We start from the raw sequence: 27,051 nt of genomic DNA, 5'->3' as shown, positions 1-27,051 counted from the left end.
ATCCTCCTCCTCTCACCTTTAACTTTACTTCCTCTTCCTGAAAAGATTGAAATAAAAAAACCCTCCTCAATATCACTTTCATTGACTCTCACCAGTTCCATCTGAGCTGTCTTACCTTCAGACTCAGCTCCACATGAATACCAACATCTTTTGTTACCAGCTGGGTTTGACACTCATTTGGATTGTGGAGTAAAATCATTTATTTTTCTTCTGTTGGCTCACATTTTGAGTCTAATTTCTGGATGTAAGAAAAATGAGTCTGCTTGTCTCTTGTGGACAATAGCTGACATCATGAAGCATCATGAATTATTCAGCTAAACTGGCAGACTTTTGGCAGGAGAGGCTAGGTCCCAGCCAGGAGACAGGCTGATTTATTTTATAGGTGCATTCAGGACACCTATAGGGTAATGATATTAAGTGTACTGAGAGAGCTCACCCTTTCCCATATACAGAGGTAGAATACAGATAAACAGGGAGTTGCAGTTTCCAGTATTCTGAGTTCTTTAACCTTCATAAAATGTAAAGCTAAATAGTTCATTGGGTGTCTTCTCCTCTGCATGGTAAATGAACACTTCTCATTTATAGCACTAATACTACAAAGATGTGCAACTCCTGTAGGGGTGAAGTGTATTTTAAAACACTCAGGTGGAGTCAGAGATATAGTTCATCCAGTAGCTGTGACAAAATATATCATTAAAAACAGGTATGGTTTAAAAAAAAACAGTTGTATTCCTAGATCTCTTTTAAAAAATGATCTTTTATTAATACCTTCTGCTATTCTTAGCCTTTTTTTCTTTCTTTATCCTTTGCTCTTAAACTGTGAACTATTGAGAATAGATTATAGCCTATAATAGGTCTTGATCAACTCATTGCCATAAAGTCCACAGTTTAGAAGAGATGCAAAGGAGTAAAGAAAATACCATAAGACTTATCATAAGACTTCCAGATAAATAACTGTATGTATAATAACATTTGGCAAGAAATCCATAGGCTCAGGGAAATTTTAATCTTTTTAAGCAATCACTTATTTTTCATAGTCTAAAAACAATATTTATTATAAACCAGGTTTCCCAAGGCCTAACCCCAATCCCATAAGCATTGTGAAATGAGAATCTGAAGAGTAATAAACATGTAATAGAGGGTCCAAACCTGCAAACCTTTACTCATAAGGACAGGCTTTGGGACTCCTTGCTACTCCTGAGAGTAAGGATTTGCAGGATCAGGTTTCCATTAAGCATGCTGGAGTGGTGTTTCTTAAGTGTCTGGTAGAATCATTTCCATTGTTTCCATCAGATTGTGTTAGATAAAAGTATTGGGGATATTTAACAAACTTCTGGAACTAGACAAATACAACAGAGATCAAATAAATTAGATTAAAAATGGTGACATTCCTTGATTTATGTATTTGTTGAATACTATTCAGCCAGCACTACTAACTCAATTAAACTAGTCTAGCACATTTTCCATTCTCACTTAATGTCCCCCTATGATGGCCAACCCCATGCATGTATTATTTACCCTGCTTAGCAGAACTGTGTTTGGGAAGCACTATCTCTTTTCTGTAGCTCAGCAATGTCAGCAGAGGAACCAGGCATCCCTATTTTAGAATTCTGTATGAGGGTTAAAAACCTATAGAAATGATATTCCCTGCTAAATGCCATAGGGTTTTTTAATGATTTCTATAGAACCGTATTAAATTCCTATTGAGCCCTGTTGGTTTCATCCTTATTTCTATGAATAGAATTTTTCTGGAATAGCTTACACTCGAGCTAATGGAGAATTTCCAATTGTTGTAGCACTCTGCGGGTCGCGAGCCTCTTTGTGTCTCAAACACTAGAAAGCAACACTGGAGTAGGTTTGATATTCCATCTAGTAGCATGCAGTCATACACATGTAATACTAATGTAGTCCAGCCTGGGGGATCTCAGTTTTACTTCTAATACTAACTGATACTGAAGATTTGATTTTTCCAACAAGAGACACATGGTCTAGTGGACAGAATATGTTGGGAGCTGATTATAAAACATCTTTGTCTCTGATTTCGGGTTTTTCTCATCGTTAAGAGGTTTTCTTTTCTTTCTCCCATTCTCCCTCCCCAACCTTGCAATCCCATCTGCATAGGGAGACACTTGGACCAAAACCATTAAGACTTAAACAGGATGCTGTACTGGGATCCAGTCACACGGATCTGAATTCGGGATCAGGACTTTTTGTTTTTCTGTTTTGCAATTACACGGTGTGAGCCAAACATAATAGGAGCTACATGTGCATTCCAGATTAACCTGGGAAGACACTTGGAAACTAAACCTGTCCTGTCTGTGGGGTGCAAAGACAATAAACTTTGGAGTATAAAAGGGAGGCAAAAGGACCTCTGTTTTATCCTGCACTTGAGGAAGTCAACAATTATATTAATGAAAGTAGGATCCTAAACTGCCCTGATTAGAAATACTGCAATGAAGTGAGAAACTGCTTTAGACAAGAATTTTAGCCTATTACAGTGTGAACTCTAAGGGGCATGTTATACCTTTTGTTTCACATGTAACCATTTCTGTTTCCATTATTCTTTCTCAGTATCTCTTAAATCTTTATCTTTGATAATAAATGCATGATTGTTTCACTATCAATACATCTCTGTGCTGTGGTGTTATAAAGAACCTGAGTTGTACCATCAAGCTGTGTATATGCTGTTTCCTTGGGAATAGCGAACGTGGTAATTACTGTGAGTGTCCAGTGACAGGGGCTGGACACTACAGGTGATGCTGTGGAGAAGCTTGGGAACTGGGGTGCTAAGGTTCACTGCAAGGAAAAGTAGGGGTTGGCTACAATGAGGATATTGTTTGGATGGCTAATGGGCTTGGGGTGACAGGGAGCAGACAGCCAGTGTAGCACCAGCAAGTCTGTCTCTTGCTGAGGCAAAGTGGGTCACATAGTGAATCATAGTACATGCCTGTGTCAGTAAAATGTGGATATTAGGTTGTTTCTTACTGTAGGTAAAGTGCCTAGGGGTAGATTGTGCAGGGGCACAGCTGAAAGTAAGGACTTGTCCCTTCATACCTCCACCTCTTCTATGACCTACTTTAGGGCACCACGAATGATGTCTCCAGGGCTGAAACCAAGATGCTTCCTCCCCCACACACACACAGGATGAAGTAGGCAGAGAGAATCATAGAATCATAGAATATCAGGGTTGGAAGGGACCCCAGAAGGTCATCTAGTCCAACCCCCTGCTCGAAGCAGGACCAATTCCCAGTTAAATCATCCCAGCCAGGGCTTTGTCAAGCCTGACCTTAAAAACCTCTAAGGAAGGAGATTCTACCACCTCCCTAGGTAACGCATTCCAGTGTTTCACCACCCTCTTAGTGAAAAAGTTTTTCCTAATATCCAATCTAAACCTCCCCCACTGCAACTTGAGACCATTACTCCTCGTTCTGTCATCTGCTACCATTGAGAACAGTCTAGAGCCATCCTCTTTGGAACCCCCTTTCAGGTAGTTGAAAGCAGCTATCAAATCCCCCCTCATTCTTCTCTTCTGCAGGCTAAACAATCCCAGCTCCCTCAGCCTCTCCTCATAACTCATGTGTTCCAGACCCCTAATCATTTTTGTTGCCCTTCGCTGGACTCTCTCCAATTTATCCACATCCTTCTTGAAGTGTGGGGCCCAAAACTGCACACAGTACTCCAGATGAGGCCTCACCAATGTCGAATAGAGGGGAACGATCACGTCCCTCGATCTGCTCGCTATGCCCCTACTTATACATCCCAAAATGCCATTGGCCTTCTTGGCAACAAGGGCACACTGCTGACTCATATCCAGCTTCTCGTCCACTGTCACCCCTAGGTCCTTTTCTGCAGAACTGCTGCCTAGCCATTCGGTCCCTAGTCTGTAGCTGTGCATTGGGTTCTTCCGTCCTAAGTGCAGGACCCTGCACTTATCCTTATTGAACCTCATCAGATTCCTTTTGGCCCAATCTTCCAATTGGTCTAGGTCCTTCTGTATCCTATCCCTCCCCTCCAGCGTATCTACCACTCCTCCCAGTTTAGTATCATCCGCAAATTTGCTGAGAGTGCAATCCACACCATCCTCCAGATCATTTATGAAGATATTGAATAAAACCGGCCCCAGGACCGACCCTTGGGGCACTCCACTTGATACCGGCTGCCAACTAGACATGGAGCCATTGATCACTACCCGTTGAGCCCGACAATTTAGCCAGCTTTCTACCCACCTTATAGTGCATTCATCCAGCCCATACTTCCTTAACTTGCTGACAAGAATACTATGGGAGACCGTGTCAAAAGCTTTGCTAAAGTCAAGAAACAATACATCCACTGCTTTCCCTTCATCCACAGAACCAGTAATCTCATCATAAAAGGCGATTAGATTAGTCAGGCATGACCTTCCCTTGGTGAATCCATGCTGGCTGTTCCTGATCACTTTCCTCTCATGCAAGTGCTTCAGGATTGATTCTTTGAGGACCTGCTCCATGATTTTTCCAGGGACTGAGGTGAGGCTGACTGGCCTGTAGTTCCCAGGATCTTCCTTCTTCCCTTTTTTAAAGATTGGCACTACATTAGCCTTTTTCCAGTCATCCGGGACTTCCCCGGTTCGCCACGAGTTTTCAAAGATAATGGCCAGTGGCTCTGCAATCACAGCCGCCAATTCCTTCAGCACTCTCGGATGCAACTCGTCCGGCCCCATGGACTTGTGCACGTCCAGCTTTTCTAAATAGTCCCTAACCGCCTCTATCTCCACAGAGGGCTGGCCATCTCTTCCGCATTTTGTGATGCCCAGCGCAGCAGTCTGGGAGCTGACCTTGTTAGTGAAAACAGAGGCAAAAAAAGCATTGAGTACATTAGCTTTTTCCACATCCTCTGTCACTAGGTTGCCTCCCTCATTCAGTAAGGGGCCCACACATTCCTTGGCTTTCTTCTTGTTGCCAACATACCTGAAGAAACCCTTCTTGTTACTCTTGACATCTCTGGCTAGCTGCAGCTCCAGGTGCGATTTGGCCCTCCTGATAACATTCCTACATGCCCGAGCAATATTTTTATACTCTTCCCTGGTCATATGTCCAACCTTCCACTTCTTGTAAGCTTCTTTTTTATGTTTAAGATCCGCTAGGATTTCACCATTAAGCCAAGTTGGTCGCCTGCCATATTTACTATTCTTTCGACTCATCGGGATGGTTTGTCCCTGTAACCTCAACAGGGATTCCTTGAAATACAGCCAGCTCTCCTGGACTCCTTTCCCCTTCAAGTTAGTCCCCCAGGGGATCCTGGCCATCCGTTCCCTGAGGGAGTCGAAGTCTGCTTTCCTGAAGTCCAGGGTCCGTATCCTGCTGCTTACCTTTGTTCCCTGCGTCAGGATCCTGAACTCAACCAACTCATGGTCACTGCCTCCCAGATTCCCATCCACTTTTGCTTCCCCCACTAATTCTACCCGGTTTGTGAGCAGCAGGTCAAGAAAAGCACCCCCCCTAGTTGGCTCCTCTAGCACTTGCGCCAGGAAATTGTCCCCTACGCTTTCCAAAAACTTCCTGGATTGTCTATGCACCGCTGTATTGCTCTCCCAGCAGATATCAGGAAAATTAAAGTCACCCATGAGAATCAGGGCATGCGATCTAGTAGCTTCTGTGAGCTGCCGGAAGAAAGCCTCATCCACCTCATCCCCCTGGTCCGGTGGTCGATAGCAGACTCCCACCACTACATCACTCTTGTTGCACACACTTCTAAACTTAATCCAGAGACACTCAGGTTTTTCTGCAGTTTCGTACCGGAGCTCTGAGCAGTCATACTGCTCCCTTACATACAGTGCTACTCCCCCACCTTTTCTGCCCTGCCTGTCCTTCCTGAACAGTTTATAACCATCCATGACAGTACTCCAGTCATATGAGTTATCCCACCAAGTCTCTGTTATTCCGATCACGTCATAGTTCCTTGACATCACCAGGACCTCCAGTTCTCCCTGCTTGTTTCCAAGGCTTTGTGCATTTGTATATAAGCACTTGAGATAACCTGTTGATCGCCCCTCATTGCCAGTATAATGAGGTGTAATGGCTCAGGCCCCACATGCATTGGACTCGGGTGGGGGGGAAATGGATGGCAATATAAAGGTGTATAACAAAATGACCCCTTCAGTATACTCCAGGAACTTTTTGAGACACATAGTACTTTTTGGGACTCCCCCAGAGGCAGGGGAGAAATGTCAGCCCACCAGCCCTAACTCCAAGCTATACTGTAAAGGCCTAATGTAGCCCCAAAATATTCAGAGATCTTAGTTAATTTAATTAAAGTAATTATTCACTGGACTCTATCTGCTGAGAAGAGACTTCATCCTGCCATTCGTGGAAGCATAAATTCTCTTAAATTGTACATCATAACAATGCACTGTATCCAGTGATCAGTAATAAAATCTTTTCAGTATTTTGCTGGAATAGCTGTTGATATCAATATATCTAAATGTTTTCTAGTGTTCTTATCTATTGACTCTTCTATAGTGACTCATGTGCATATTAATAACAACACATTTAATGCTTGTTTAGCATGTGTGATCTTTTTTTTTTTAGCTGTTTGTTTGCTCCCAGAACACGCAGATGAATAATCATCGTTTTAATCCTGGTTTTGCTACTAGTTTAGGGGCTGTCAACATCAATGAAAAGACACAACTGACTTCAGTGGAAGTTGGATCATGCTCTCAGTATGTGGCCTTGGGCAGCCTCTCTATGATTGAGCTTTCTTGTCTTTAAAGCAATAGTAATTAACAAAAATTACATATGCAGATATTTTATATAGGGACAGTATTTACTCACCTACCACACAGAGGTTTAATTATGTAGATATAGCCAAATTCTTACACCCTTGTTCACAATGAGCTGATTCTTACTTTTTGAATAGATGTGTCAACGAGTGAGGTATTACTCACTATGAGTAAGGATAGCAGAAGCTAGCCCTCAGGGTGTATTGTGGTTACCCTTTACACTAGTGTACCATCTGAGAAGGAAATAGGGAACCCTTTCTCCTCCTGAACAGCCAGCATAAGGGCTGCCCATAGGTGTAGCCCCTGCAGAGAGTTCTACCAAGATGCTCACCATGGGTAGCATTTCACTCCAGATGGGTCAGGATGAAGTGACCCCCGCCCACCTCACCCACACATACATGATGCAGCAGTTCAGGGAGAGTGTGTGTAAAGGGGAACAGCAGTTTATGCAAATTATTTGCACACGGCCCCAACACAGTACTATGCCTAAATCTATACACAGTGGTTTGAATATGTTAAGTACAATCCCATATGAGAGTCTGTTATTATTTAAATTGTGTGTGTTTTTTGTTTTTTATTATCACTACAGACCATAATTTATTTTCTCTTTCAGTCATTTATCTACTAAATCCAGTGACTTGCCTTTAGTTAATTGCCACCAATGTTGAGTTATTTTGTGGGAAACTATACTTTCCTCTTCCTCTGCAATCATAGAACACAGTATTGAGGATGGTTTTTGGCAGCTTTTTTTCCCTTCCTGCAAGCTAAAATCTGATTCTGGGGGAAAAAAGCCAGAGTCTTTTTCAATTTTTTTTTCTTCTTTTATGGCATTGCTGTAAAGTAATCAGATATTATGATGAGGGTGGCCATACAAGAAGATTAAAGTATTTTGATTCTTGATATGTCTTCTGGGCTACCAATCACTAACTTAAAAAACAAAAAAGAATTAAATTGGGGAGAGGAAGTACTTTTCTTTGCAGATTGAAAGAGATCAGTATTAAAGCTAAGACCTCTAAACTTCATTGTTGCCTATCCTTCAGCTTGAGTAAAGACCCACTTAAGTTACCTGTTCACTCTTAACTTCTTAGGTAAACAAAAAGAAAATGCCAAGTAAGGATGTGGTGAGTGGAAAGCTTAGTCTTCATTCAAGGTCCTTATATGGATATGAAGAACCAAAATTAAAGGGAATTCTGAGATAAATGCTGGCACTGTGTGAAGGATCATGGTGAGCTTACCTTCATCACAGATCAATGCTTTAAAGGGAAATGTTGCATTTAGGGAAAGTGTGTACATCACTAGAGCTCAGGGATATGAGTAATCAGTTGTATGGTATGTGCTAGTGGTATAGGACAAGTGAGCTTTAAATGCTTCCTTGTCATAAAAGAATGTGGTACTCTCTATAGGGACTTTCTTAAAACCAACAAACCTTCACATACATCAACATTGTTCATATATATTTCTGTGCCTTCCAGGCTTTTCAGGAAAAATGTTTATAAATAAATATTCAACTTTCTAAGTTTGGTAAGTATCTTATTAAAATGTTATTTTAGATATTTTCCCATAACTTTGTTTATTCTTTCTTTCATTAACTCTTTTTGCTGTGAAAGAGTGTAAACTCGTGGGGGCAAGGACTGCCTGAGATGCCTGTCACACTTTTGGATACTTGATAAATAGTTAGGTTATAACTGCTATTACAGATCAGGTCTCACTCTGCTGAGCTTTGTGAGATCTGAGAGGAGACTAGAAACTATTACTAGAAACTATTACTGTTCTATTACTTAGGGAGAGCTGGACATGTAATTTTTTATTTGCCAAATGAATATCTGTAATTGCAAATCTGATATATTTACATAATCCCAAAATATCAGACCACTTTAAGAGCTCTTCTAGATTAAGCCGATCTTAAAAGAGACAAGGTGATTTACAATTAAAAGAATCTACTTTTGTCAACAGAAAAGGAAACAAAAGGAGGTGGTATGATACGTGTTCACTAGATGACAAACCACTACTGCCACCATTCCCTTTAGAGGTAGCCTTAAAAGAATGGGGAGATGGGAGAGTCCAAAAAGCAGATGGCTGGTGGTTATGAACAAAGACTCTAGAGAGGTTGACCATACTGTGGATGACTTGCAACACCTGCTAAACAACCCGAGATCTATCTGACAGGTACATGCTGTGTGTGTTCCCAGAGAAAGGACAGAGTGTGAAGTGCAGTTATTCATAAAATATTGAGCTAGAGATACACTGTATTAACTCAGTTATATACATTTTCCTGATATATAAGATATGGCAGATTGAGCATGGTCAGATTATTCCTGTGCAGGACAGCGGGGAGGAGGAAGAATGGGAGTAGCTCTCTCCTCCTTTTGTGCTCCTTCAAGATGTGGGCACTATCCTTGACTTTGCCCCTTTGAACCACACACTGCAAAGAGGGTGGGAAGGGGCAAGGACATAGTTTCTGATCTACATATAGCCAGCTGAGCAGTGTGTCACACTCACCGAATAAGTGTTACAATGTGGCCATGCTCACTCAGCTCTTTATTACCTCCAGCACAATAATTTGGCCCATAAAAGATTACCCAGCATTTTCCAAAGTTACCTGCAACTTCAGATATCCAACCAGAAGCGTTGGTCACCCAAGCCTGATTTTCAGAAATTGCTGAATGCCCGCACTCTGAAAATTGGGACCCTTTATGGTGACTCATATTGGGTACCCAGAATCACTAGCTGAAAAGTTTGGCCATTATTTTGTAGCAAGATTCAAGTCCTAAATATTATTTTGTTTTATTTATTATCTGTTTTGTGGTAGCTTCTAGGAGCCCAAGTCATAGATGAGGCCCCATTGTGCAAGACACTGTACAATCAGAGAACAAAACAATGGTCCCTTCAATAGCTTTAATTCATTGTGAACTTTTTTTTTCTATAAGATGGGCACAAACCAGAAAACATTCCTTTGGTGAGTCCTGTTATATAAATCTCTCTGCGAAGAGAACAACAAAGGCTCAGTTCTACTGGCATACAATAGATCTAATAAGAGGAAACAGAAAATGTATTGCTTGAAGTACACTATTTCACTTCTAAATGAGCTGTGCTGCATTGCAGGCTATTGTTTTTTCTTCACAATTTTTCACATCAGTTACTTATTGCTTATATATGCCACAATAGGTATGCATGACTGTTACAAAACAGGTAATGGCAAAGGACCTGATTTTCAGTGATACTGTGCACAGTAGCTCTAGAATGTCCCTTGTGTTGCAAGATGTCGCTCATTTTGGTCCCATTGCCACCTAGAAATTTGCCCCTTCACTTTTATTCCTGAAAATTGTGTTAATCACAAAGAGAGAATCATTAAACCGAGAAAGAGCTGTTTACACTAAAGGAATGGGCCCCTCTCATTTTAAGTTTCCTCCATGATTAACTTTTTGGTGTCCTTATTTTGGGTGTTTGTCAGATATGACCCCTAACTGGCGCCTTGTATGTTGAGCCTCTTCAGCCCTCATTGACTTCAATTGTAGTCAGGGTGCTCAGCACCTCTGAAAATCAGAACCAAAATCCTTGCCTGTATGGCAGCTTATACATGTTTTGGGGTCATAAATTAAAGGCAATTAATAAATAAACCATTTCATGTGGCTGCAGGACTGTGTTCCTAGCCTAGCAGGATGAGGGCTTTAGACCCCAGATCTGCAAAGTCATGTGCAACTTTACTCATGCTAACAGGATTGGGTCCTAAAATAAGACAAGAAAGGCAAGAGGAGATAACAGAAAAAGGATGGGACGAGAAAGATGACAGACAGATATTTTGTGGGTCACAAAAGCTGATGTTTGATCCATTAAGCAATATGTACTACTGGCTACAAATGTATACTACAATCCATATGTATTGGCACAGCCCAGCATAGAAATCGGTATAGCAGATAACAAAATTTTAACCTGAAATGTTTATAAAAATGACTCTTAATTCCAGAGCACCAATTGAATATTTACTAGCGAAAACATTATTTGTTCCAGCTTACACAGGTAAAATGCTTTTGCCATTCGGCGTCCCTCGTTTAAGTCCTTTATTTTCTTTCTGATCTTCGAGACAAATAAGCTTTCAAAACAGAGATATCCACAGCCGTGTAAAAAAAAAAAAAGTTTCAATTTAAGGAGACACTGACATGCACCTGATTTGATCCATCTTGTTTTCTTTCCTTAATTCCTTTTGTATTACTATTTCAAAACAAATGTGTCCTTGTTCTCTCATGTTAAATAGATAAAGGATAACTTTAACATAATAAATCTGTGCGTATGATGGAAAGGGCAGGAGGGGAGAAATGATTTAGGTTTTAAGCTTTGAGGAGCACATTTGAAAGAAAGAAAATGTATTTCAGATTAAACTCGATAAGTTTATGGAAGAGATGGTATGATGGGATAACATGATTTTGGCAATTAATTAATCTTTAAATATTCATGGTAAATAGGCCCAATGGCCTGTGATGGGATGTTAGATGGGGTGGGATCTGAGTTACTATAGAGAATTCTTTCCTGGATATCTGGCTGGTGAATCTTGCCCATATGCTCAGGGTTCAGCTGATCACCATATTTGGGGTCGGGAAGGAATTTTCCTCCAGGGCAGATTGGAAGAGGCCCTGGAGGTTTTTCGCCTTCCTCTGTAGCCTGGGGCACAGGTCACTTGCTGGAGGATTCTCTGCTCCTTGAAGTCTTTAAACCATGATTTGAGGACTTCAGTACATAGGTGAGAGGTTTATCGCAGGAGTGGGAGGGTGAGATTCTGTGGCCTGCATTGTGCAGGAGGTCAGACTAGATGATCATAATGGTCCCTTCTGACCTTAATATCTATGAATCTATTTCCAGTATCATTGAGAATACCCTGGCTTTAGCTATTTCCCTTTAAAAGATAAGCTATTTGAAAGTTAGAATTTGTATTTTTTTAAATGTTCTCCATAAAAGAAAAATATAAACTGTCTTTGTTGATCATGCAACTGCAGTAAATAAACATAAAATACCAATGAGGCACACAGAGATGAGTTTACTACTACTCTTTTGTATCAAACCACTTCAGATATGTGAACAAGTACTTGCGAAGTTTTTCAGTCATTTGTTATTCTCAGTCAGTCCTGTAGCCACGTGAAAAGGTTTATTTATTAATTGCCTTCAGGTTATGATCCAAAAGCATGCATAGGTTCCTAGAAATGTTATTTATAAAACTTTGGTATATTTCTGACTGAAAATTCAGAAGAGCCAGTGCTTTGCAAGGGAAGTAATAGAATGTTTTCCAAATAACTTGGGCTGTGTGACAGTTTCTTTTTGCATTGGGTTTCTTCAATATAGCCTATATCTTGTTTCTCTCCTCTCCTCAAAATCCTTTTCTTTACCTCTTTGATTTCTCAACTATATTCCTAAGATTTTGCTGGAGCTCGGCCGGTGATTTTTCATTCAGTGGTCTTTAAGTTGGTTCTTTAGCTGACCTTTCCAGTACATGTTTTGTAGTCATGTGTTCGTTTGGCTTGCCAACTACAGAATGATAACAGCAATTTAGTATGAAATTCACTACATGTCCCTACGTGCAATGAAACTTCTGTGGCACCCTATATCTTTATACATTATAGGTATTTTGCTAGTGGCTATGAACCCCAGTCTTGAACCTTGTGCTAGGCACTATGCAAGCACATAGGAAAAAGACGGTCCATGCCCCAAAGAGCTTTGAAATGCAAACACTTTTTGGTGATAGAAGGCAACAGCCATTACATGCCAGCTAGAGTGCACAATAGTTATATTAACTTTGTTTACATGGCTTGAGTGGGGTGGGGTGGGTGGGCTGGGGCAGGAGTTAACAACACTTTTTCCTCACTCCACCCATTTGAGATGCAAGGAGATGCCAACGCTGTGTACTGATGTTCAAAATAAATGATAATGTGGGTTCCTTGGGCATAGGTCCTCCTCAGTAGGATTTTATTACACTGATAGTTTCTGTGCTTTATTCTTCCTTGATGGGGGAAAAAATAAGTGGTGGTACCACTTGTGGTGGTACTTGGTGGTAGGGATAAAAATTTCCATTTTTATAAACTTTTTCAGACTTTATAAAATTTCATCTGTGATATTTTACTCCAAGCTCCTATGGTATTCAATTTTACAATTTGCCTTCACACTATGTGATGAAGAATGCCTTTTCACTTGTTCTGAATGTATACTTGTGACAGGTTCCCCCCCGCCCCCGGATGCAACCTGGAACTGGGGTACCACTGAGCCCTCCGACTCACCAGCCTTGGCTCCCTCTCAGTCTGTTGCTGTGACAAGCTGCAGACCGCTCCCGATCCTGCACTCCAACCAGCATTCACACAGGCAGGGACACACCCAACTGCAGCTACATGAAAGCTTCTTCTCTGCCACTCATGAACTAACAATAGAGAGGCTCCAGCCAAAATACCCCCAGCTCCCCAGCCTAGGACCCTGGAGCTGTACCATCCTGCCCTTGTCAAAAGCCTGACCAGTAAAGGAGCTATTACTCAGCCCACCATTTCTACAAAGGAAAGTGGATGTGCACCAACTCTTGCTCCTGAGCTGGGATTTTTCCCCAAGCACTTCACTCAAACGACACAGTTTCAGGTAAAATATATAACAGATTGATTAACTACAGAAAGATGATTTTAAGTGACTATAAGTGATAGCAAACAGATCAAAGTAGATTACCTAGCAAATAAACAAAAACACAATCTAAGCGTAATATATTAGATAGGATTTGAATTAAGCAGTGTTTCACCCTGTTAGATAGTATAAACAGTCCTCCAAGGTTTCATACACAGGCAGGCTTCCTTCTTTCCTGCCTGGGACCAGCACTTCCCCCTTTCAGTCTTTTTTCCTCAGATGTTTCCAGGTGTTCTCTTGTGTGGGAAGTTAGGCCAATTGGTGATGTCACATTCCTCTTTTATAGCTTCTTCCATATGACCCGAACCCCTTTGTTTCAAGCCAAGTTCTGTGCCCAGTTTGTGGAAAAATACAGGTACCAGAATGGAGTTCCATATCATGTGGTCTAGTCACATGCCTTTCCCTGCTTCGATGAGTCATGGCAGCAATTATCCATAGGCTGATGATGTGTTCCCAGGACAGTTCATCATGCGAAGATAAGCTTTCCCCATGGCCCATTGTCATTATTGATAGACCATTCAACTTGAATAGGCCATTCACAGTGTGCCAGCAGACTCTATGTAAGTGTGGGTGTTACCTTGGCTATATCTACACTACGCACCTTTTAGTGACACAGCTGTGCTGCTAAAAGGTACGCAGTGTAGCCACTGTTTGTTGGCAAGAGTGCCTGAGTCAATGCCTAAGGGCTTGTCTACACTTGAAATGCTACAGCTGTGCCACTGGAGCATTTCAATGTAGACACTCAGTATAACAATAAGAGGGATTCTCCCATCAGTGTAGTTAATTCACTTCTCTGAGAGTTGGTAGCTAGGTCGACAGAATAATTTTTCAGTTGACCTAGCATGGTCTACACCAGGGGCTATGAACTGTGTTGCTCAGGGGTGTGGATTTTTCACATGCCAGAACGACATAGCTGGATTGACTTTAACTTTTGAGTGTAGACCTGGCCTAAATGAGATGAATGGGGGAGTTCACAAGTGTCAGAGCTATTGTTTCATGTTCTCTGCAGACTCAGGGCTTGTCTTTGTGGGGACATGCAGAAAAATTAATCTGAATTAACTAAAGATGTGAATTTGAAGTGAATTAGTTAAACAACGTTAAATTCCTTTGTGGACATTGTTATTCAGAATTATAGTGGCCTTACTGCAGTTTAGTTTTTTTCACTCTTGAAATGAATTAAACTAAACTGAACCAAGGGCAGGTCTACACTTAAAATGCTGTATCAGCACAGCTGCCACCACTGCGGCAATTAAGTGAAGATGCTTCTACACTGACGGGAGAGCTTCTTTTCCACATGCAGACATAGAGGCTGTGGCTATGTCTCCAAGAGGCGGTGGCTATGTTGACAGGAGAAGCTCTCTCGTCATCATAGCGCTGTCTACATGGGGGCTAGGTTGGTATAACAGTGTCACTCAGGGGTGCCCTGAGCCACGGAGTTATACCAGTACAGGTCTGTAGTATAGACTTGGCCTAAGACCATCCAGTTTAACTCTGGATGAAGGTGTTCATACAGGGGTTTAATGAGGTTTAACTACTCTACTTTAAATTCATTTAGTTAATTTGGATTAATTTTCCTGGCTGTCTCAGTGTAGTCAAGCCCTCAGACAGACGTTTCATCAATTACACTTGGTTCACACCATAAGGATTAGAGACTTGATTTTTTTTAATGAAAGCAGAAATTCTGGAGCACAAGAAGACACCTTGGAATAGATGAGGAAAGCTATATCCCAGAACAAATGCCCAGCCTGCCACATCTCACCTCCCAATTTGAGCCTTGTGTAGTTTTTGATTGAACTGCCAGATCTTCAAGAGGGGTGTATTTTGACATAAAATAGTTGGAATTGCCCAAATATTGACATTTGTCCGATATTAATGCATTTCTCAAACATATTTAGTGCAATTTCCTGCCTCTAAGTCTACTAGTATTTTTACCTTAAATTTTGTTTATCAAAACTATGTGATTATGTAATGCTGTCCTTTTTATGGGGCAATCGTGGTTTATTCGTGGGACTGCAGATTGTAACGCAGACAATGAAAGCTGAACACATAGTCCATATTGCAAGATATGTTTCACAGCCATACAGTGAAAAATAAGATACATTTTTTTGAAATATGTAATGGAGTTATAATATAATTTCAGCAATATTTATAGAATCCATTTTCTTTATGGAGCTAGTGGATAACAGACTCAGCATTTTCTCTCACTTGTTTAATGCAGTTGTGTTCACCTGTGCTACAATGAAATTCTTTTAGCTGGTTTAGGGATCCAGATGTTGAATATAGCATTTGGAATGATCAGTGCAGATTTATCACATTTAACTTCATGGTCCTCTAAGTGAATTGCACTGTTCATTAATTTGGCGGTTTTATCTGTGAAATATTAAATCTTGACATTCAATTCTCCATTTTCTGTAAAAAATTTTGAGTACAGGAACATAGTATTTGTCCTATCTGATCAAACCATTGCTCCTCTAGTCCACTTTCCTGCCTCTGGTAGTGCCAGAATACCTGGTGCTCAAAAGGGTGGCAAATAATGCACTAAGTCAATTATTCATTATTATATATGTGAGCAGTGGTATGAATTCTTTCCTTACCTCTACAGTGATCATCCTATGGTCTCTAGCTTGAAATTCAGTTAAAATTTATCTTAACATATGTAGGTATAAAAGTTTCCATTTTTCATAAACTTTTGCAGACTTTATAAAATTTCATCTGTGATATTTTACTCCAAGCTCCTATGGTATTCAATTTTACAGTTTGCGTTCACACTGTGTGATGAAGAATGCCTTTTCACTGGTTCTGAATGTATATGCTATTAATTGTACTTGTCCTTGTGCCATATTAGTAGATACTGTAAAAATAAATAAGCTAAAAGGTAACGATTGATCAGTTTTAACTAGTTTTCATGATCTTAAACACTTCAATCACGTCTCCTCTCTCTCTCTTCTCCTTTCTATGATAATATGTCTTAGTTCATATGTAGTTCAAATCCTGCCACACCACTAACCATTTTTGCTTTTGCTTTTAGTAATACGGTTGCTAAAACAGTATGTTGGATAGGGTACAAAGGCACCTCAATACATAAGGGATTATCTTTGTGCAAAGTGTCTGGAACAAATAACTGGGGTTGGTGGGGATACTGAGATTGGATGAGGAGCCTGAGAGATTGGGACTGGGGGCCAGTGGAAATGGGGAATGTGGGTGGATGGGGGAACTGGAGGCCAGGATGGTGGAGAGATATCAAATAAGGAGACAGAAGGCGAACGTCTGGGTCTGGTTGGGTAAGGAGACTAGGAGGGGGAGTCCAGAGGACTGAGTTCAGGATTTATGGGAAAGGAGACTAGGACTAGGAAGAGAAGACAGAGGTGTAGACACTGGTACTGGCTCGGTGAGGATCTAGGGACTGGGACAAGGAGCCAGGGATGAGGAAAAGACGGGATGAGGATAAAGACAATCTGGAGGGAATGGAAGAGAAAGAAGTCATACATGTGGGACGGGGAATGCACACAAGAGTTGGTGCCTAATAGAACATATTCACATCCACAGCCTGGAATGAAACCCAAGATTCCTGACTCTCACCCTTGCTCTGCTGTCAGCAATCAGCAAATAGCTGTGAAATCTACTGTTAGTGCTGTCACTTATTCCATTAGCTCAAGTGGCAGAGGTCTGAGTGGTGGAAATAAAGATTCTAACCCTGTTGATGAACCAGGTGGGTATCAGTCGATATGATGCCATATGATGGAATTTCTGGGTTTTTTTTTCAGTTTGCTTTTTTAAAAACTTAGGAAGTTACACATACAAAAACTGAACTGAAAGAACATAATTAAGGTTACAAAGTCAAGCACCAAGAATTAGAAAATTTTGATATTAATGCTAATTTGTCAGAGCCTTTAATTTCATGATCACTGTTTTTTTTCCACAGGACCCCTACCTCATTCAGTGCACAGGGTTGACCATGCTCTGTGGCTGAGTCAAGGTTGTGTAATAAAGGAGGCTGTTTGAACTAGATTGTCTTCCTAGCTCCTTCTGCTTCATTTGTTTCAAAGGTTGGAAGGCAGGTAGTGAAGGAAGCAGGGGATTACAGAAAGAGAAAGGATGTCTCATGGCTAAGGCAATTGAATGCTGCTCTGGGTAATTGGATTATCTCCCTGCCTCTGCCACAAAGTTCCTATGTGATTCTAGGCAAGTCACTTAATAAACCAGTCTTCTGTGGAGGTGGTTACTTATTGTATTCATTCTTTTGAGTGAGCCTAAGGTGTGTGTGCAAGTGGTTGTTCACAGTAAGTCTATCAAGGTACATAGAGGATGCTGTAGCCCCAAAAGTACCAAGCCTTAGGAATAGCCCCAGATAAGCCTCATAAAGCATAAGGAAGATAAGCTAAACAGTTGTGGGGAGGTGGATTCAACTGAGCCTCCTAAGGCTTTCTAGTTGAGAAATTCCGAAGAGTCTTTGGGGGGTTCTTCCCTCCTACAGACCTCAGTAGGTCTAGAGGAAGGGGACTTTCTCCCTTAGTCTTCTCATTTGCCTCTCCCCATCTGCTTTAAGGGGCTGTTTTCATTGCAGATTTAACTCGGGCTCTTATTTCAGTGTTGTCCTTAACCCAGGTCCTGTCCCCATACACAAGCCTCTTGCCTGGGTGTGATGGTACTTTACACCCAAGCTAGTTGATCTGTGCAGGGGTATGGGCTAAAGTCTGAGTGCGGCTTACACTTGGGCTGATAACCTGCTACTTTGCAGTGGCTAACCCATTCCATTTTTGATAGTCCTCCAGTGCCTTCCCATGATTCCCCCACCCAGAAGAACAGACAGGTTCTCCCACAATTCACTGAGAAAGAATTATAAGGTGGATCAGTTTACTGCAGCACAAAGAACTGTAGGGTATGACCCCAGAAAAACTAGCTCCTCACATGACTGAGTGCAGCACCAGTGTGGATACAGTTCACTTTAGACATTCAAATAGGGCTTTGCAGTTTGGCCACTCACAACTGAGGTAGGCTAACCTGGGAGCTCAGACCCTACTGTTAATCACCTGAATTAACTCTTTAATGAAGACATACCCTGGGTGACAGCAGAGAGCTTGCAGGGGAGGAAATGTACCGCTGAGGCCTGCAGGAGGGGAGAACCTTTTGATGGCAAAAGATCTCTTGTTTTCATTGATAATTTGCCGTAGCAGTTGAGCTACTACCTGAGCTCTAGCACTTCTGGGAAGAGGTCTAGAGACTTTATTTTTCCCCCAAAAAAGAAAGCTTAAGTCTCTGTCATTCTGTCATGGTGAGCGCCTGCCTCAAGGCAGACTGTCAAAAACAGGGCAGATATCTCAAACTGGTGGTATAGTCTATAATAAGATTTCACCAAGCCAGTGGCAAATGTAAACTCCTGAATCACTATAAGAGTCTTAAATTGCAGTCACAGACAGTCTGTCTTTCCATCCAGGGTAATTGGAATTAGTGATAAATGGTCACTTACACCAAAAATAACAAAATATTCAGGTTGCTTCCAATCCCAAGAGACCAATCACTTACCCCAGATCAGTTGTGCCCTAGATCTTACACCAATCTTGTACTAAACTATCTAAAGGTTTACTAACTGAGAGAAATAAGAGAGTTATTTACAGGTTAAGCAAGCAAGTATATACACCCAGATGAGTTGTAATCTAAGTCTAAGAGAGACAGAGTTGTAGAGATCTGTCAATTCAAAAAGTCTTTTAGGGCAGACCCAAGGGTAACCCCTGGGGATTTCTGGCTTCAGTTTAGTGTCCCTGGCCCTGTGAGAGTTCAAACAAGAAAGAGATGACAAATTTTCCTCGGTTTTATTTCCTTCATTCCGCCTCCAAGTGCATAGGACAAGCTTCCTTGTACATACCATTTCCAAGGTGTGATAGGGCCATTCACCAATCTTTTATATTTATGAAGTCCCTTGACGGCCTATCTGATTTTGATAGTTCTTCTGGACAGGTGTGGAGAAACATCTTCCCATCTAAGTTCACAAGTTGAGAGCAAACATTTTTAAAGTAATAAAGCAAAATATACATATTTCCTTACAGCACACAATTTAGACATTACAAATAAGATTAATGCATGCAGCAATTTACAAACATTCTATAGAGTCTGAACACTAAATGCATTCTTATAAGACTAATACCTAACACTAACACATAAGTGAACTGGTCTGGTCTCCAACTATGAGTTTCGGTTCTTAGCTAATGCCTATAACCTTGGCAAAAGCTGGCCCTTGGTTTACCAGCATCACAGTATCCACCAGTGCTGCACTAAGGTCACAGGAGTCTACATTGCCTGGAGACATGCCTAAATTAGATGCCATTAGCACTGCAATCAGTCTCTAATCAACTTAATTTTGGTCCTGGCCTCAGCCAGGAGATGCTGATGAGCTGGCTTTATTTCTCTCCCGCTTTCTTTTATTTTTGCTACAAAGTGGCAAAAAAAAAGTTTTAAAAGTTTTTGAAACTGTTTCCCAGCTGTATTTGTTTTTATGGTGTCATACTCAAAAATTCCATATTTAATTCACTTCAAATTTTATACCAAAATTAACCACAGCCCCAGAACTAACCTATCAATTTTGAGTCCAATATGACTTTTGGTTTTGGTTGAATGGTTTCATTTCTTTCTCTCTTTTTTTGGGGGGGGGGGGCGGGGGAGGAGGGACCTAAAAAAAAGACTAATATGTCCTTAACTCTGGAACTAGTACCGAATTAAGAAGTCTCACCTACTATCCCATACCATCACAGGAAGCAATCCTGCTCCAGTGAAGTAAATGGGAGTTTCAGAGTAGCAGCTGTGTTAGTCTGTACCACAAAAAGAAAAGGAGTGTTTTTGGCACCTTAGAGACTAACTTTCGTGAACTACACATCCGATGAAGTGAGCTGTAGCTCACAAAAGCTTATGCTCAAATAAATTTGTTAATCTCTAAGTGGCCACAAGTACTCCTTTTTTTTTTTTGTAAATGGGAGTGTTTCCCTCAGCTTAAATGGGAGCAGGATCAATCCCTAACTTTTCAGAGGTTAGCTGTGAAATCCTAGATACGTTGAAGTCAATGGGAGTCTTGCTGTTGACTTCAGTGGGAACAGGATTTACCCTAAATGTTTTTAATGTTAAAAATTGTTAAATTCCTTCACCCTCTGAATGTTGCCTAGATGCAATAACTTGTTCCCTTTGTTAGTACTTCAGTCTGTCAGTTCATATTTGCATACGGATACAATGTAAATTCATATTTTCTCCTTTATTCAGAGATAAAGATACAGCGTTCTAATAAAAAACACAGATACATTATGTACATTTGGGTGTCTCTGTAATGAGAGCTTCTTGAGATTTCTTCAAGAGTTCCGTGTCAACAATGGATAAAGAAAACATTGTATGCACTTTCTAAAGTAATCCGTTTGTGAGAATTTGAAAAATCTGCCTTTTCCGTGTTGTACCTTTGAGATTAGCATTTGTTAGCAAGTTACATGTTTGTACATATTTATTCAAACCACTGTTTTCTCCTGGAAAGGCTGCATGAGGAAATAAAAATTGCCTGTCAGGGAATAGAAAGACCTAAAAGGAGGTCTGCATAAGCTTGAAAGTTTGTCTCTCTCACCAACAAAAGTTGGTCCAATAAAAGATATTATCTCACCCACCTTGTCTCTCGGGGAGTAGTAAACACAACTGTGTGCATCCTTGGTTTTGTAAGGGTGGGAATGGGCAGTGTTTCCCAGGAACTTGAAACATTTGCTTGAAATAGCTACTTATAAAAGTGTGGGGCCTGTTTTCAGTTGAGGGCTCTCTAGAGGCTAAATGCAATGTGCTTCTTGGTTCACTAAATTAAAAAAGCTATTTGTTCAAGAAAGAGGATGCACCAGCCTTTGTCAGATATGTACAGATGGTTTCTGTGTTGCGACAGCCCCTCAGATAACAACCAAATTGACTACATTTTAACTAATGATTACACCTTCTATATTTAATTACAATTGCCTAATTACTTAATTATCTGCCATTTTATCTTTCATTCAATAGAAGAAACCATAGTGCAGTACTAAATAGCTGTTTACATGAGTAGCAGAGGCGTGTGCAGAAAGAGAGGGAAAGAAACATTTCCAGGAGTAACCAAAACTGTGGTCCTGATGTATTTGCAGTCTTATTTGTTTTGATGTGGGTATTGCATATTAGTAAAAGTCTTCAACATTAATACTCCTCTCTGTCTGTGTACTTGCCATATCCCATTGATATTTATTTATCTTACAGTGTTTACGTGAATATTGATGGTCTTCAGCAGTCTTTGCACTGCATTAAAATTTGCCACTCATTTAATTCAATTTCTTTTATATTCTGACTTTGCTGACAAAAGTAATCTATTTCTGGCAGTTGGTAATGCAAAGTTTAAATTGTAAATTCAGATCTTTAGTTTTAAAAATAATTCCCTAACATATTAGATCCACTCATCAAGTTATCAGAATGGAGATTTCATACACTGTGATGTGGCATCACCTTGTTTTCATGATTAACTTACCTTTCCAGGTTTTCAAGGAGATTCTGCTGCAAATGAGGTCTGAAGCATTAACTTTAATGGATTAATCAAGATGAAAGAGAGAGACTGATCTGTCCAAATGTGCATTGATTCATCTCCAAAACACTTAAAAATGAGAATGCTACCAAAAGCCCAGCAGATGTAGACTTTTCAGTATATAAAACCTGAGACCAATTCATTCTAAAAATACATTTATAGATTAGTGGATCAGAAGCCATTTTCAAACCCAATTAGATGTGTTCCTCAAACAAGTGGAAAGTCATTTCTCTAAGGACAGATTTTATCAAGTTCATCTCAGTAGTTTCTAGGATTAGTGCTAAGCATTAAGTAAATTTATCACATTATTAACATACCAATACTGTATCAAACGAGTGTCACTTTCCCCTGCCCAAAGTCTGATGCTGTCAAGGTTCCTCCCCCACTCTGAACTCTAGGGTACAGATGTGGGGACCTGCATGAAAAACCTCCTAAGCTTATCTTTACCAGCTTAGGTCAAAACTTCCCCAAGGTACAAAATATTACACCCGTTGTCCTTGGACTGGCCGCTACCACCACCAAACTAATACTGGTTACTGGGGAAGAGCTGTTTGGACGCGTCCTTCCCCCCAAAATACTTCCCAAAACCTTGCACCCCACTTCCTGGACAAGGTTTGGTAAAAAGCCTCACCAATTTGCCTAGGTGACTACAGACCCAGACCCTTGGATCTTAAGAACAATGAACAATCCTCCCAACACTTGCACCCCCCTTTCCTGGGAAATGTTGGATAAAAAGCCTCACCAATTTGCATAGGTGACCACAGACCCAAACCCTTGGATCTGAGAACAATGAAAAAGCATTTAGTTTTTTACAAGAAGACTTTTAATAAAAAATAGAAGTAAATAGAAATAAAGAAATCCCCCCTGTAAAATCAGGATGGTAGATATCTTACAGGGTAATTAGATTCAAAAACATAGAGAACCCCTCTAGGCAAAACCTTAAGTTACAAAAAAGATACACAGACAGAAATAGTTATTCTATTCAGCACAGTTCTTTTCTCAGTCATTTAAAGAAATCATAATCTAACACATACCTAGCTAGATTACTTACTAAAAGTTTTAAGGCTCCCTTCCTGGTCTATCCCTGGCAGAAACTAGCATACAGACAGACACAGACCCTTTGTTTCTCTCCCTCCTCCCAGCTTTTGAAAGTATCTTGTCTCCTCATTGGTCATTTTGGTCAGGTGCCAGCGAGGTTACCTTTAGCTTCTTAACCCTTTACAGGTGAGAGGAGCTTTCCCCTGGCCAGGAGGGATTTCAAAGAGGTTTACCCTTCCCTTTATATTTATGACAGATGCCATGGTTGGTTTTGTTAAATAAATTAATTAAAGCACCACATGTAACAGAAGAGAGATTGTTGTGGGTTTTAAACATTTCTTAACCCTAGGATAAATTTCTTGTTTTTTTTAATCTATATTTTCCTTAATATTCTAGAAGGATGTTCTCATCTCTGATTGCCATGATTTTTAAACATACATCGTTTGTGTGGACAGGTGGTTATCCTTCACTGGTTATCAATCCCATGCTTCAGAGCATAAACAGATGATCCTTCAGGGTCAGGAAGAAAGGTCTTTCCTTGATAAAATGTACATTTGCCCAAGTGCATTATAAGTGGTATAGGGAAATAGGATTTTGTTTCCTTTGTGGCACAGGTGGATGGGCGAGGGGGGAGGGCAATGTCAGAGCCAGGCTGTGGACGCTGCATGTCTTAATCAGCAGCCCCTGCTTGGGAAGTATATAGGCTATGGATCTTTTAAACTGTTTGTAACTCAGCCTAACAGCTTTCACAGAGTGTCTCAGGTTTGTATTTATATGAATTGCTTTTTATAGGAAGATGAAGAGCCAAACTGTGTAACAATAGATGCCAAATAGGATATTTAAGTATAGCATTAAATTCATTAATAAATCATTGGTAGCACAGTGGAGACTTTGTAAATGAATATTGTGAGTGTAGTGTAAATGTGTATCCCTTTTCCTGACTTAGTCCTGATTTCTGTATCCATGTAAGAGTTTTTCCTGTTTTGTTGTTATAGCATCCATAGCCATTAGCTTGACCAATATTAGGTCCTGATCTGTTAGACATTTAGTATTTAAAATAAACCAGTCTTTTAATTTACTAACATCCATTGCTTGTTGAGAAAATTAGTGTATCTAAACATGCTTATAGAATGAACCAAGGATTTAGGAGTGGTCATATCAATTACTAGAGCATGAAGCTGAACCGAAGATTATTCCATTATTAAAGGAGAGGGAAACAGAACATTTGAAGTGTCAAACTCAAGTTTGGCACTCTTCTGCAACAGTGAGAAAGGGTTAGAATCTTATATTTAATGACTGAGCAGTTTTGCCAGCTCATCAGGAAATAGAAAAATGCTGGGTCTACATTTTAAGTATAGGAGGCCTACTAAAGACCTCCTCTGCTGGATAAGGGTAATTTTACATGGTGGAAAGGAACATTAACAATAACCTGTTTTGTATGCTATACATACTGTAGTAAGATAGACCTGATAAACTGGAGAAAATAGCTATTTAGTTGCCAACCTTTTTAAGTCAGTGTCCTTTCTGCAATTATCTGTTCAGTTGTCTAATTAGACATTTAAAGGCCAGATTTTAACACCCTTCCTCGTGCTGAGTAGTGTAACAATCTTGGGGTTCATTAAATAACAAACCAGTGAATGAGAAAGGAATACAACTTTAATAAAACAAACTGGGGAGCATTTCTGGTGACCTGCTGTACACAGCCATGTGGCCCCATATCCAGGGCACATCTCCAAATTCCTATGCTCATAATATTGTCCCTTATGAGGGAGCGTCTCTAAATTATAATCTTCTACAAACATATCCCTACTTCTTCCCTCTTGAAGAAAAACAAATGAACTCTTATGTACCGTAACAGCTATCTAATAAGACATGCATTAAATTCTCAAGCCTTGTAGTACATTTCCATAAACCCATTGTGTCACCTACCTAGAGAGGCGGGGTTATCAGAACATCACTCTTGAGTGCTTCTTTATCACTCACTTTCCTAAAATACCCCTTCGCCAAGCAGGTTAGCAACGTCTTTCAGGACGTTTAATCCCCTGCTCTGATCTTCTCAGTATCAGCCTTTCATTAGAGTATGAGTTGTTCTCTTGTTCCTTGACAGTTTCTCCTTTGTGCGTTGATGATAAGGGATCAGTCAGATGGGAAATGCCAGAATCCACATCTACTGTCAATGTGTTGAAACTTTCTGAAATTACTCATAGATCCTTTCAGTTACATCTAAATGTGCTTCCCTGGTCTGTCTGGACTACATAAGATGGATGCAGCTGTTCTTTAATGGCACCCCGTTTCCCCCAAGTATTAGGGTTCCACAGGCACACTCTATCACCTGGGTTAAGAGATGGGAGATCCTGGGCCCTTTTTTCAAAATAATATTTCTGCTTCCACTTCTGATTTTCTTTCATCTTCCGTATGGTTGCATTGTGAAGAGATTTCAGCAAGTTATCAGTAATTGGTAAATTAGATCTGATCCTTCTTCCCATTAACAGCTGAGCTGGAGAAAAGCCATTCTCTAAGGATGTACCAGTAACGCCTTCTACAAATCACCCCCACTGTCAAAAGTCTTTTTCATAAGGTTATTTATGGTCTGTATAGACCTTTCACAAATTCATTTGATTGGGGGTAATTTGGGCTTGATGTTTTGTGAGGAAAATCGCAATCAATGTCAAATTGCCAAAATCTGCACTGGAAAATTGTGGCCCATTGTCGCTGAAGAATTCATGTGGAATTCCATGTCTAGAGAAGATTCCCTTCATACTGGCTATCACTAACTTACTATTAGTACTGTGCAGTGTACACATTTCTGGATACAGAGAATCATAATCTGTGACTATTAAATAATTCTTTGATTGCCAGGTAAATAAGTCAGTGCCAACCTTCTCCTAAGGCCTTCGTGGAACTGGATGAAATCTCAATGGCTCTGCCTGTTGGCATGACTTGTATTTCAAGCATGAAAAGAAGTTTCTTACCATGTAGTAATGTTGTGATTGATCCACAGCCAATGCAGCACCTCTCATGTTTGCACTTCTCAATTCCCAAATTACCCTCATGGACTTCTGTAGCATTTCTTTTCAGAGGCTCATTGGAATTACCACCTTACTGCCCTTGAAAATCACCCCCTCTATCACTGTAAGTTTGTATCTGCAGTTCCAATAGGCTCTTAAACTTGGAGGACAACAACAACTGCTTATTTTTTCAGTCCATCCTTTAAATTATCACTTCTTTAAGGATTCCCAATTATTCATCTGTCTCTGTTTCCTCTTTTATTTGTTGCAGTTTCCTGTTAGCTCTGGGAATTGACATTACAATCAAATCTACATAGGCTTGCATCTCTGTCTCTAAAGTCTTTTCTGGTTTGTGGAGCCACTGCTCTGGAAAGTGCATCTTCAGTGCACATGAATTAACTGGGCATGTAGGTCACAACCAAGTCATACTTTTGTAACTTTATCATCATTCTTTGAATCCTTAAAGTACAGTAATCTAGCAGTTTGCTAAATAATGCTATCAAGGGACTTGTGGTCTGCTTCAACTTCCACTGTCTGTCCATAAACATACTGATTGAATCTCTCACAGACAAACACTAGTTCTAAAAGCTCCTTTTCAATCTGTGTGTACCTGGTTTCGGCTTCAGTCAGTGATCTGGATGTATATGCCACTAGTTGCCAACAACAATGCTTCTGTAAAATCACTGCACCTAACCCAGACTGTGAAGCATCTGCTGAAATTTTAATAATCCTTCCTGGTGCATAGAGCTTCAACACGTATTAGTTGTTCTTTTAAACCTTCCCATGATTCCTCCTGTTCTGCACCCCAATACCATTCATTTTTATTCTATAGGAGTTTTCTTAAACCCACTGCTTTGGTAAATAGGTTAAGTATGAATTTTCCAAGATAAGTAACCATTCCTAGGAACCGTTGGTCATCTTCCTTTGACAGGGTACATGGCATCATTTCAATTGCTGAACATAAGAACGGCCATACTGGGTCAGACCAAAGGTCCATCCAGCCCAGTATCCTGTCTACCGACAGTGGCCAATGGCAGGTGCCCCAA

General features: G+C 40.4%; 1 protein-coding gene and 1 long non-coding RNA gene across 20 annotated transcripts in view; one reads left to right on the top strand and one right to left on the bottom strand.

The window, feature by feature from the left end:
* TAFA5 (TAFA chemokine like family member 5) overlaps positions 1-27,051 on the top strand; it is a 592,535-nt gene that overhangs the window by 361,836 nt on the left and 203,648 nt on the right. The window lies entirely within an intron of this gene.
* LOC140905295 (uncharacterized) overlaps positions 1-27,051 on the bottom strand; it is a 56,134-nt gene that overhangs the window by 14,822 nt on the left and 14,261 nt on the right. Inside the window, exon 3 of the long non-coding RNA XR_012156811.1 lies at positions 19,266-19,379. This is a non-coding gene — a long non-coding RNA (uncharacterized lncRNA). The remainder of the gene's footprint in view (positions 1-19,265; positions 19,380-27,051) is intronic.

This window comes from Lepidochelys kempii, chromosome 1 (genome assembly GCF_965140265.1).
Source record: "Lepidochelys kempii isolate rLepKem1 chromosome 1, rLepKem1.hap2, whole genome shotgun sequence".
NCBI lineage: Eukaryota > Metazoa > Chordata > Testudines > Cheloniidae > Lepidochelys > Lepidochelys kempii.
This window is presented reverse-complemented; position numbering and strand designations above follow the sequence as displayed.